The sequence below is a fragment of the Canis lupus genome, chromosome 2 (genome assembly GCF_003254725.2).
Source record: "Canis lupus dingo isolate Sandy chromosome 2, ASM325472v2, whole genome shotgun sequence".
Classification (NCBI taxonomy): Eukaryota; Metazoa; Chordata; class Mammalia; order Carnivora; family Canidae; genus Canis; species Canis lupus.
Window position 1 is genome coordinate 39,635,145 of NC_064244.1, and position 13,707 is coordinate 39,648,851.

Here is a 13,707-nt window from a genome sequence, read left to right on the forward strand (position 1 = left end):
TCCCTGTGACTAGATCTTTGATTTTGCCTGTTACTTGCTTTCTTGAGCCTCCATTTTTCATCTAAGACTCTGAGTTCATGGATTGTTGGGATAAGAATAAAATATTAATAAATACTGAGTGCTTTCTGTGAGCCAGGCATTATCTCACTGAATCCTTCTCATAATGCAATAATTCAGGCTCTATTTTTATTGTCCCCAATTTGTAGAGGGAGCCGCTGAGGCGTACAGAGCTTAAATGCAAGAAGTTAGGTCCAAGTTACCCACACTGGGTTTGTCTGATGCCAGAACCAGTGCAAGTGACCATTGGAGTATGCGTCCTTTCTCTATCCTCATTAAAACCTAGTTTCCAGGGGCACCTGTATGGCTCAGTGGTTGCGTCTGCCTTTGGCTCAGGTCATGATCTCAGGGTCCTGGGATCGAGTCCTGCATCAGGCTCCCCGCAGGGAGCTTGCTTCTCCCTCTGCCTGTGTCTCTGCCTCTCTCTATCTCTCATGAATAAATAAATAAAATATTTAACAAAACAAAACAAAGCAAAAGAAACCAACCTATTTTCCAAACCACAAGTCTCACCAATACCTATAACTGGCCTTTTGAGTTTACCTTCATAAACTTCAGTATAGTTGGGAACTTAATGCCAGAAAGCTATTAGGTGGTCGCTCTGCTCCACTGCTTCCTCTTCCACTCCCTGTCCCCTCTTCTCCCTCTGACCGACCCCAGCCATCTCCTTCTGGACAGATGACTCAGGAACAATCATTTCCTTCCCTGAACTTTGGGAGCAGAGCTCTCAAGTTCTCATTAGGACGTGAAAGTCAAAACATCATAAAATATGACGATATATTACTCTTAAAATAGGTTGTTATCTATAGCTTGATATTCAATAATGATTTAATAAATATAATTTTGTAAATATGATTTTCATAAATATGATTTTGTACTACAGGCATATATACAGACCACAAATGTTTCAGGAAAATTGCTAGGAGGAAAGCTTAACAGTGAGAAAATTCTGAGTTTGAGCTCATTTGACTTTCCTGGGCACCAGGGGGAAAAGTAATACCCAATGTCTCCATTTACATACTTGGCTCAGAACCCTAGCACTAGTAGATTGTGAGGCACACACCATATCTAATCTGATATGAGTTCTTTCATAAACAGGTCTATCATTCCTTCATTCCCTAAGTATGAGTTAGCATGCGCTGTTCAGGAAAGCGCCTGCTACCTCCTGACCTCCTTGGATGTGAGCAACCATGTGCTGTAGTAATACACATCTGTATTTCTCTGGCACTACAGTGACATAAATACAGAGGAATCTCAGTAAACAGGGACTGAAAAATAGGATTCGGAACTTTGGGGGGAATGCCCAGGACACACTGAGGATGACACTGGGCATGGAAGTTCATCTTAACAATGTAACATGATATTCAGCATAAGTACTATGTATGTAGCCAGCATTTTTTCTCCCGGACTCTGGGAATCTAAATTTCACATTCCATTTGAAATGAAGTGTATGTTAGAGACACACCATAGTTTCATATCCTCTTGTCTGAGGTAAGTACACTGAACCACGGACTGCATCCTATGCGTCTGTGTGCCTGTCCCACTGTGTTGAGCACAATACCTTGCTCACATTTATTGACCGGTCGGGTCCTTGCTTTGTTTGATCTCACTACCCCCTTTTTTCCTAAGCTGGGTGATCCTATTTTCTCCTATGTAAACTCTTCAATGACAATTCCATTACATTACGGGGATTTTGAAATGATACCAAAATTACAGAATGAACTAGTCGACCCCAGGATTAAGGATGCCCACCTATAAGATAAACCCTATTTAAATCTTTATGTCAAGGTTAAAGATGTAAGAGAAGATAGAAGCAAGTATCATTATAAGCTTTGTAGGGGTGAGCTTTCCCCTGCCCTCTGCTGCCTCTGGGCTGTGCTTGAGGACGATGGGAGGCCAGCAGGTGCTCTGAGTAATTCAGCAGATAAAGGGACCTGCACTGATGGGACTGGAAGCTGTGTGAGTGGACAGCAGCTCTCACAACTCAGTTATGGATGCCACCTACTGAGCTGTCAAAATAGAATTATGTGAACTGCACAGGGGGCTGGAATTAGCCGATATACTTAAACATGGGTCAATTACACACGTGAGAGATTCCCCATTCCCTTCTCTACCCTCCAGTGCTGGGCAAGTACGGGAGGTGGCCGTATTCATTATAGGAAGAAATAAACCCGCGATAAACCCATGATCTTTGTCGGTGTATGAGATTTAACTTTTCTGGGTTTTCATTTCCTCAAGCTGCAAAAAGGAGGAAATACTCTGAACTCACAGGATTTTGTCAAGATCAATATGATAACAGAAGGGGCTCTGTAAATGGGAAAGTGCTAAATAGTAAAAGGTATCAATATATTCATATATACCTTTTTTTTTTTCCAAGATAAATCTTTTGAGTCCACAGAATTTGTGAGCTTCTTCCCCGAATGGACTTTTCACTAGTCTATGCCAGCTCATCCACTGCCCGGCATCTAGGCAGTGCTTAGGACAGAATGCTGGGCATCATCCTGGATTCTTCCCTTTACCTCACCTTCCATATTTAGGTTTCAAGCAAGTCCTGTTCACATTACACTCAAAGCACAGCCCACATGGGGCCAGTCTAGATCTAAGCCTCCGTTCTCTCTTGCCTGAACCATTTGATGTCTTTCTAACTCTTCTCCCAGCATCTGCTTTTCCTCCTTATGTAGCCTGAGTGATATATTTACAAGTCTATGCATGGCACTCCTTTTTTTTTTTTAAGATTTTATTTATTTGTGAGAGACAGAGCAAGCACAGGGAGGAGGGAGGCGGTGCAGAGTGAGAGGGAGAAGCAGACTCCCTGCTGAGCAGGGAGCCAGTCGGATATGGGGCTCGATCCCAGGACTCTGGGATCATGACCTGAGCCTAAGGCAGGTGTTTGAGCCACCCAGGCACCTTGGCTATGCACGACACTCCTTTGCACAAGCCCTCCTAGATTTCCCTTCCCACATACAATAAAAGCCAAATGCCTTACGTTTGCATACAGGGCTACCGACCAAGTGCCTGACTCCTAAACCCTTTGCATGGAATACCCTGAGATTGAGGCCCGGGGATTGTGTGGGGTGACCCCTGAATACTAGTGATCTTCTAATGAGTTCTCACTAGAGTCCTCTGGGACCTGGACTACCCAAGTCCCCTCCTGCCGTTCCCTCACCATACTACAGAAGGACAAACTGGCCTTCCTCTGTCCCTCAACCTGGCAAAGCACAGTCCAGATTCAGAGCCTCTGCATTTTCTGTTGTTACTTTTCCAGAAACACTTTAGAATTTTTTTTTTTTTTTTTTTGCCAAATCTCACGTTACCTTATTTGCCTGTGTGTGTTATCTACTTGGATAGGGTGCCATGGGGGCAGGCGATATCATTTTCCTACTGCCTAGAACAGAGCCTGGCACACAGTAGCAACAATCAATAGTTGTCAAATAAATGATCAGTAGGTTGATTATCATCATTTCGGAGACTCCTCTTCCTTTTATTTTTGTCACCTACAAATGCCAATGTGTTCCAAAAGCTAGAAACAGTGAACACAGATGGGGCCAACCACTCCTTAGTGTGAGCCTTTTCATTTACATACAGAGAAGACTCAGGTGCAAATTTATCCCACTGCATGACTATAGCTGTTCTACAGGCATTTGGTTAGCACCTTCGCTATGCTAAGTGCAAATGGGATAAACAAGAGCTTCAGCAATAATGGAGGAGCCATTTAATGACAGAGACGCAATGGAAACAGATAATTTCCACCAATAGTATCAGGTGGTCAGTTGGAGGGCACTTAATCCTACTTAGTGACACTTGAGGAATAGGGTAGGCAGAGTCATGACTCCCGAAAGATGTCCACGTCTTAGTCCCCAGAACTCATAAATATTTTACCTTTCATGGCAGAAGTGAATTAAGATTGTAAATGGAATTAAGGTTGCTCATCATCTGACCTAAAATAAGATTAGTTTGGATTACCTGGGCGGATGCAATGCACTCACAAAAGTCCCTACATGTGGAAAAGGAAGGAAGGAAAGCAAAGGGCTGTGTTAAGGATTCGTCCTACTGTTGTTGGCTTTCAGATAAAGGGACCATAAGCCAAGGAATGGGGGTAAGCTCTTAGAAGTTCAAAAAACAAAGATATGGATTCTCCCTTAGAGCCTCCAAAAGAACACACCCCTGCCAACACCTTGATTTTATTTTATTTTATTTATTTATTTATTTATTTATTTATTTATTTATTTATTTATTTTTTTATTGGTGTTCAATTTACTAACATACAGAATAACACCCAGTGCCCGTCACCCATTCACTCCCACCCCCCGCCCCAACACCTTGATTTTAGCCAGTGAGACCTGTGTCCGACTTTTGACCTACGGAACCATTAGATGATACACTTCTGTTGCTTTTAGTCACTTAATTTGTGATAATTTGTTACAGGGGCCAGAGTAAACTAGTACATAGAGGAAGAGGTGAACTTTCTGATGTCACCTGCGGTGGGAGGACCTATCCTGCCCAGGCCCATGCCTCTCTCTCCAGGTACTCCCTTGACTACGGTTCTCTTGAACCTCAAGGTCAGGATGCTCACCCAGTACCTGTGACTGCTTTGCTGGTGATGGCTTGTCATGGATGAGGATGATGGGCCAGTTGGTTTTGAGATGTCCCAAGCCCAAAGGGGCCCAGGGCCACCTACAAAGTCATGGCCAGCCTTTCCTGTTCTGTGTCTCTGGGGCTGTAGCCACGTGCCTGAGCCAGTTGTGGCTCTATTGCCTTCTCATCTAAGACCCCCTAGTGAGGGAGAGAGCAGGGCCCGGGAAGGTGTCAACTACTAATGAATGATACTTGCCTCCAAAATTAATAAGCCTTCTACTTCTTAGGAAAATGCACTCAACTGGAGTCTCTAGGATGACTAATTGACAGAACTGGTTAAATTAATCAAAAATGGAAATGAGGATGGGGGAAGGGGGGAAAGGATTCTATTTTTACTCAATGGCTTGGGTCTTGCCTATTCAGTTGTTAATGGCTGTTAAACTGGAAGGGGGTAGGCACTGGGTTGGGGTGGGGGGAGGGCTGGTTTTAGTGAATTCTACTCCTTGTAGCAATGTCTCTGGCTTTTCCCCAGGAGGGGATGGTGTCTCTCTGTGTGTAATCCTGTCACCAGGCAGAAGCATTTTAATAAAGGGCCTTGTCTTTTTCACCTAAACTCCCCTAAAATAAACAGAGTTAATTATGTGCCCGATCAATACTGAACCTCTTTTGGAAGCTCTGTCAAACCTCAGAGGTTTTAAGATTCATTGCTGTATTCTCGCTGATGTCTTCGGGCACATTCCACCAGAGACCCGGGGAATGAGCCGTAGCTTTATTAAGGGATCTAGTGGTCTAGAGAAGCAGGACTTGGCAATTAAGTTTGTAGATGAGGGTGAAGAAGGAGACAGTGGGTTTCACGTTCTCTGCAAGGGCACAGTTAGTTCTCAAGTTGGAAATCACTGGGCTGGGGGATCCAGCAGGTGGGCATTATATGAAATGGGGCCCCGTGAAATAATACTTCTGGATGTTAGCAAAGGGTCATGCTCCTTCGCTAACTGCCAAATAGCCAGGAAAAGAAACACTTCTCTTGGAAGCAGACAGATCAAATGTTGGCTCCTTCTTTCTGACTTGGGGCAGGTGTCTTCACCTCTGTGCCCCATCTGTAAATTGGAGTTCCTGGTATCAATCTTCATGGGCTGTTGTGAGGTTTAAACCAAATATAGAAGGGCTCAAAAGTAAGAGGCACCCCCTTCCACTATACACACTTTTGGAGGAAAATGGAATTTCTGATTTGATTGGTTAGAGCGGGCATCGAACTGCTTGCAATGGAACCAGGCTGTTTTCCCAATGACTATGTTATTCACTAAAATATGGATAAGACTTTATGGCCTCCAGGACTTCTATCTATCCTCCACCACATGAAAAAGTCTGATCATCTTCACACCAGCCACATGGCCACAGGTGGAAGTGCACTGCAGGGTTGGTGCTGACTGTCCCTAGCTAGGCAGCCTGCCTTGGTGTCATCTGAATGAGGGAATTTCGGTGGTCACATCTTGAGCTGCCGGTGCAGAAGGGCCTGGCTGCTGGAAGACAATGACTGCATGGAGCAGACTCACCGGTGGAGCCAGGCAAGGGGACGGGCGCTGCAGCCACCCGTCACTGCTGCACACAGGAGCCCTGACTCCTCACCCCCCCACCTCTTGGCTTTTATAGCACAGCCTCCCCACGCCCCTCTGTCCTCCAGCCCTCGTTTTCCTCTTCCCTCATGGCAGCTCACTCTCAGACCACCTCCCCTTACCCCCACCCCACTGGTGAATGTTGCTGGGCCTTAGGCCTCCGTCTTGGACTCTCCACTCCTCCCCACGGACATGCTCTCCCCTAAGTGACTTCACCCTGTCCCTTGGCTTTAAATATCATAACAGCTCATGACTCCTAAGTTCTCTCTTCAGCCCACACCTCTCTTCCGACTTCCACACTCAGGTGTCCATGCATTGCACACTTCCCTACATGGGCTGGTCAGAGCCATCTCGATCTGGAACATCCCAAAGAGAATGCTTGGTCTTTCCACCTCAACCTATTCCCATGCTCAGTGTCCTCATCTCTGGACGTCATCACTACGCCCTCAGTCGGTCAAGACCGATACCCATGAGTTATTTTATGCGCCTCTCTTTCTAGATCTCTCCATCACCAGCCCCTCAGTGGGTCCGCTGAGCTCTGCCTCCTTGGGAGATTCTGCATCTGCCTACTTACCAGCCCTTCAGGGTCGAGGTCCTGGTCAGAGGCACTATCGTTTCCTGTCCAGGCTGAGGCGAGCACCTGCTAACCAGTCTCTCTGCTTCCAGCTCGCCACCCCGTTGAGAACTTCTCTTATGGTCGTTAGTAGAGTACTAGACACTTCTCTGCTTAGAAACATCTCCTGGCTTCCACCTCACTTTAAAGGGAATCCAGGGGCTTTGACTGGTCTCCAAGACAACCTTCTCTGGCTCCCCCTACTTTTTTGGCCTCATTCTCCACTCTGTGGCTCTGCCCACCAAGCCTCCATCCACCGGTCTGTCTCCTATTCTTCAAACACACAAGGTTGCTCCCCTGTGAGGGCCCTCATACTTCGATGTTATCTCTCTTTATCTGCTTCTGACAATTCCAATCTCAGTTCAGGGTCACCTCGGTGGCTCAGTGGTTGGGCTCAGGGCATGATCCCAGGGTCCCAGGATCGAGTCCCACATTGGGCTCCCTGCATAGAGCCTGCTTCTCCCTCTGCCTGTGTCTCTGCCTCTCTCTCCTCTCTCATGAATAAATGTTCTTTTTAAAAAAGAGATGAGCACGTTCAATTGTATATTGGTGTGTTCCCCGTGACCCCTGACTCCCTGCTGGCAATATGAGTTCCATCAAGGCAGGAGTGAGTATGTGCTGAATAAATCTTAACTGAATAAGAGACTTCTGGTGTCCTGGTTAAGGAGTACACATCTGGATCAAACCCCAGCTCTGTCACTGGGGAGCATTTGGTATTCTGCCACAAAAAGGAACATTTGGTGGCCATCAGAGTATTGTCTCCCCTCTTCATCATCTGTAAAACGTGACTCATGGGGCAGCCCAGGTGGCTCAGTGGTTTAGTGCCCCCTTCAGCCCAGGATGTGATCCTGGAGACCTGGGATTGAGTCCCACGTCAGGCTCCCTGCATGGAGCCTGCTTCTGCCTCTGCCTGTGTCTCTGCCTCTCTGTCTCTCTCATAAATAAATAAATAAAATTAAAAAAAATGTGACTCATGATGGTATGCGCCTCAGAGGCTGTCAGGAGGGCTGAATGAGCTCACCCCTTGGCCTACTTTCTAGACATCATAAAATGTTCTAGAAGTTAGCTGTGATAATGGCCTCTGACATTACTATATCTATGGCCATTGCTGCCGCTGTTCCTGTTCCCATTTTTTTTTAAAGATTTATTTATTTGATGGGGGCGGGGGTGTGTGTGGTGGAGAGCACAAGCAGGGGGAGCAGCAGGCAGAGGGAAAGGGAGAAGTAGGCTCTGTGCTGAGCAGGGAGCCAGGGAGCCCGACGCAGGGCTCGATCCCTGGACTCCAGGATCATGACCTGAGCCGAAGGGACAGGCTTAACGAACCGAGCCACTCAGGTGCTCCTCCTGTTTCCACTCTTAAAAGACACGTGTGGAAAGGAAGCAGGATCGCACCAGCATCCCAGCCGAATCTGACACGGAGCTCCCACAGGCCGGGCACTGCTCTAAGGCTTCACCTGTAAGGTGTGCACTCCCACTGGCCCTAGTTTATAGACGAGGAAGCTGAGGCACAGAGGGGTTAAGGAACCTGTTCCAGGTCACGCAGTTAGGCCATGGGCACAGACTACAATGGATACCGGACTGACGTCCCTCCCTGACACTGGCCCTGTCTCTGAGCTCCTGCACTACTGTCAGTCTAGGCCGGAAGAAGGGAAGAAACAAAGCAAAACGTTCTAGCCTGTGCAGACAGGGAATGCTCTGGACCGAACGTTTGTGCCCCTCGCCCTGGGCCAAGGTCACATGTCGAATCCTCCTGCCCCCCGCCCCAGTGGGACAGCATCTGTAAGGGTGGTCCTCGGGGGGGTGATTAGGTCTCAAGAGTGGGGCCCTCATGAATGAGAAGAGAGCCCACTGAACGCTCCCTCACCCCTCCCACCATGTGAGGACACAGCACTATGACACTGTCTAGGAACCAAGAGGCGGGTCCTCACCACACACTGAGTCTGTCTGGGCCTTGGTCTTGGACTTGCCAGCCTCTGGGATAAGAGAAATAGATGCATGTTGTTTAAGCTTCCCACTCTGTGTTCTCTCCCGGCCTCCTGGATGGATGAGAACAAGGAGCATCCTGCTGGGCTCTGCACTGCCTCGCCCACCCCAGTACCTAAGGCAGGTGTGAGCAGCCAAGTCAAAGGGTGTGTGTGTGTGTGTGTGTGTGCGCGCACGTGTGCGCACGCAGGGAACCCTATGTTTCCACCCCGGAGCCAAGGCACCCAGCAGGGTTTGCTTGTTATTCACGGACTTCAAATCAGGGAAGTAAAAATACGACGCTGGGGGGAGTGTGGAAGACAGGCAAGGTGCCTGCCTCTCAGGAGTCTGACCTCACCCCTTTCACCCGGGCCTGCCAGCCTCCATCTATACCCGCTCTCCTCACATTGCTGCACTTCCTCCCTCTTTAACTGCATCCACAGGTTAGTGGCAGGTTCAGTCTCTAGGGCCCTTCAGGGGAAACCACCGCCCCTACCGCCCCCTGCCTTCTCTGTTTCCATTTGAGGATTTCACCTGCTGCTCTTCTCACCCACAGCAGCAAGAGAGCCTGGGATGCACACCTGGCACTGCTGCTTCCAGGGCCAGTGCTCTTGATTATTTTCCTGTCTCCTGTTATGCGCTGAATTGTGTCCCTTGCTGCCCAAATTCTTATGTTGAAGCCCAACCCCCAGTATGTCAGACTGTAACTGTACCTGGAGGGAGGGTCTTTAAAGAGGTAGGTAAATTAAAATGAGGTCAGTAGGGTGGACCCTAATCCCATATGACTGGTGTCCTTAACAGAAGGGGAGTTTGAGATGTAGACATGTGCCGAGGGAAGATGATGTGAGGACACAGGGAGAAGACAGTCGTCAGTAAGCCAGGGAGAAAGGCCTAGAACAGAAGGCCTTTCTGCATGGCATTCAGAAGAAGTGAACCCAGATAATGCTCTGATATGGGACTTGTGGTGCCAGAACTGTGAGATAATTAGGTTTGGTTAAGCCACCCGTTGGTGGTGCTTTGCTACAGCAACTCTAGTAAATGAACACACCCTCCTTCACCTGTCACTTCCCATCTGCCTGCTTTTCCACCACAGAGATCCAGTGAAGCCCTACATGTAGCTGGCACTACACTAAGTATTGGTAATTCAGTGGTTGGTAAGATAAAGTCCCTGCCATCAAGGAGATTACATTCTAGGTGGGGGGGGGGGAGGACACAGAAAGAAAAGAAAACATCTAGAGACGAATGCTACAAAAAAATAAATAAAACAGGGTAATGGGATATAAACAGGGTACAAATGAAGTAAACAGGGAATTCCTCTCTGAGGAAGTGAGATTCTCCCAGAGACCTAAAAAAACAAGAACAGTCCAGACAAGCAGGAACACGCTGGGAGAGCATTCCAGGCCGAGGAACAGCCTGTGCAAAGGTCCTGAGGCAGGTCTGAGTGCATTAGAGGAGCAGGCCCCGTGTGGCCAGACTATGGGGAGCTGAGGTTGGAGAGGTGGGCAGGGACCAGATTCATGCAGCACCCTGGGAAAGAGGTCAGATGTAATTTCTCTTTTATTTCCTAGGTTGTCATTCATCCGACCTGGGCCAGTGTCTTCACTCACCTGCCAACAGTCATGCACTGGGAAGGGAAAGCACGGTGCAGCCCAGCCAACTGCTATTGTTCTAGGCATTAAAATCTCAAACTGCGAACGCAACCCTTGTCACTGCTGCCAGAAGGGATAGGAAAAAAAAATAGAGAGATGAAGGAGAGCATCATCCCTTCCAACCCCTGCTGAGTATGCAGAGTGAGGGACATATGGAAATTAATATATGCAGCCCCGATCACACGGCTCTGCTCGGCATTTTGATTAAACGCCGACGGTTATTAAATACTCTCCTTCTCAGAGCTCATCTCCGAAAGCCAATGTTGCTTTTCATCTTGAACTCTGATGAACTGTCTCAATTCTGTTCACACACCTCGGCTGCGCCGTCGCCCACCGAAGGCTGGCGTTTGAGGAGGATGGAGAAAATCAATATGAAATGTCAGGCGAGAGGTCAGAGCGAGCCCGTTTCCCAAGCCGGCAGGAGCCAGGGCCGCCGCCGCCGCCACCGAACAAAGGGGGATGTGCATCGAAGAAGGTGGGCACTTCGGACGAGTCAGGAAAATGCATTTTGTTCGCTTCTTAATTAGATTAGGAGGCTGGCACTGGCAATTCAGAGCAGCGCTGTGGCCGGGGTGGGGATGGAGCGTGGGAGGCAGGGCTGGGGGGGCGGGGGGGTGGCCCTTGGGGCCTTCCTGGGGACCGTCCCCAGGCTCTGCCTCTCTAGGGCTGTGTGACCCAGGCCCCTGGGGGGCACCTGGGGGTGTGGGCCCCATGACTCTTCCTGGGTCTCTTGTCGAGGGTCAGGTCACAGCTCGGAGGTGACCGCCTGGGGGGCAGGCTCCTTGTCGCACTCCCTCGCAGCACCATGAGCCTCTCCTACCTTATTACGGTTGCAATGTCCTGTTTGCCATTCCCTGATGAATGGGTCTTTCTTTCTTCAACCTGCCTGGGCCGTGGGGTGCCTAGATATTTGGTCAAGCATTATTCTAGGTGTTTCTCTGAAAGTGTGTCTGGATGACTTGAACATTTAAATTGATAGACTGAGTGAAGCAGATTGCCCTCCCAAATGTGGGTGGGGCTCATCCAATCAGTCAAAGGTCTGAACAGAACAAAAGGCCAACCCTCCCCAAATAAGAAGAAATTCTTTCACCGGACCCCTTTGAGCTGGGACGTTCATTTTTATTTCCCCCTGGATTCATACTTGAACTGAAAATACTGGCTCTTCCCGGATCATGAGCCTGCTGGCCTTTGGATTAAAATTATACCATCAGCTCTCCTGGGTCTGAGGTCTTGGACTTGGACTGCAAATATACCATTGGCTCTGTGGGGCTCCTGCTGCACCACTGTGGATCTTGGGACTTGTTGGCCTCTGTAATTCCATGAGCCAAATACTTCTAATAAATCTCTCTCTCATATGCACACATGTATATGTCTGTCTGTCTATCCATCCACCTCCTACTGGTTCTGCTTGTCTGCAGAACCCTCACTGACAGAGATAGGATGCTCCATGCGGAGGAAACCAGGTATGTCCTCCGCCTGGCAAAGAACCTGATGTATTAGTATGTGCTCAACAAAAACAACTAAAACAAATGAATAATGGGGCTTCATGTCATGGGAAAAGAGTTAAGGCTGTAGCACTGCACCCCAGCTGCAGGCCCGGTTTGGCGGAGTTCAGGTCTTCTGTGGGAACTACTGCTGCCACTTACTGTCCCCTGTGTGTCCAGCAGACACCAGGTTCTTAGGCACACGTTGGCATCTCCTTCCAGTGAACAGTCGGCCCGATGAGGCCGTTCCGATGAATTTTACTTTCAGGGGAGGAACTTGGGGCTCAAAAGGATTAAATAACTTGCTCGAGGTCACACAGAACTGAAGGTCAGAGCGCAGTTCCAATTCCAAAGCTTCTGTTCCAAACCTTTCTGGTTCTGGGAGTTCCTTTTCCCACCCCGAGCTCCGGGTTCATCAAACCTCCCAGTGAGCTTTATTCTTCAGTACCTGGGTCTGCCACCCAGGGCTGTGAGCACACTGGAGTTCCTCGCGCCACCTCCAGCATCCACCTTGGTCAGGGGACCTACCAGCCAGTTCTGGCTTCACTCACCAGAGAAACCTGCCCCCCCACTTCAGGCTGCTCAGGGCACCCCACACAGAGCAGCTCCCCAACTGACCCCCAAGCCTTGACTCTGCCCCACTGTGGCTCTCACCAGTCCCTGTTTCACATGCCACTTATGTCAACCTTCAGGCATTCATGCATTTATTGAACAAGTATTTACTGAGCACCTACTTATGTGCCAGGCATTGGCAATGTGGTGTGAGCAGAACAGATTTAGTGCTTATCCTCAGAGGGTTTGTGTTCTGGAGGGGAAGGGCGGTGAGCAATGAGTATCTACGCGCGATGAAGGCCAACCTCTGATACTGCTTACGTCACCGTAGTTATTTAAAAAACAAATGTCCCTTTTCCTCTTCTCTTCCTTCTGATTTCCATCCTGAATGTCCTTTGTCTTGAGACCAAAGCAATATTTTCTACTTCTCCTTTCTTTCTTCTCACTGCCACTGTGTTAATCTTCCATAAACCATAAATTCTATCACTCTATTCTCCAGCCAAACGATCTCAAATTACTCTCCACATGTTAGGGACTGTTTTTCTCAAACTGGGGCACATGTACATATCTGAGGAGGAGTAGGAGGAGGAGGAGATGGTGATGCACCAGGCAGTGCAGAAAGCCATAGGATAAACACTCTCTTTTGGGAACACCAATTTTGCTTGAAATCTGGGAGTAGGGTAGAAATGTAATTATTTAATTAAACTGAAAATAGACATTTTATGGGAGTAAAATGCAAAATCCATGCAAAATCTTAAGATGGAGAAGTAAGACTTCAAAGAACATCTGTTATGGTTGGCACTTCCCCAGGGTCTCAGGTCTCACCTACTGTTTTGTTTGTGCTGGTGGACCTGGCTGAGCCCACGGGAGAGGGTGGGCTGCTACTGGGCTCCCTTCCTCCACCACAGCTAGGCCCTCCTGGTCTACCCCAGTACTCACTGTTGGGGCCAGCAGGCTTCACCTGCTCAGGGAGCTCGTGGAGCCTTTGGCTTTTAAGCACTCAGTCCCCACTAGTTGGGAGCTACTTCTCTCCAACAATGCCTAGAAAACCATCATGACTGTGGCTGGTGAGTCCAGTTGCTCTTTATTTAACCCATCCTCTTCCTCTGAAGCTTTTCTCTAGTGCACACTACGGCCACGGGCATTTCTAAAGTTCTGGTCCCAAAGCCACCACCTCTCCAGGAGGGTACTAACCACTTCCT

At 48.4% G+C, this 13,707-nt stretch overlaps 1 protein-coding gene across 20 annotated transcripts in view; it reads right to left on the minus strand.

Annotated features, from left to right (window-relative positions):
- The window catches only part of PPP2R2B (protein phosphatase 2 regulatory subunit Bbeta), a 440,017-nt gene that overhangs the window by 24,297 nt on the left and 402,013 nt on the right, over positions 1–13,707 (minus strand). The window lies entirely within an intron of this gene.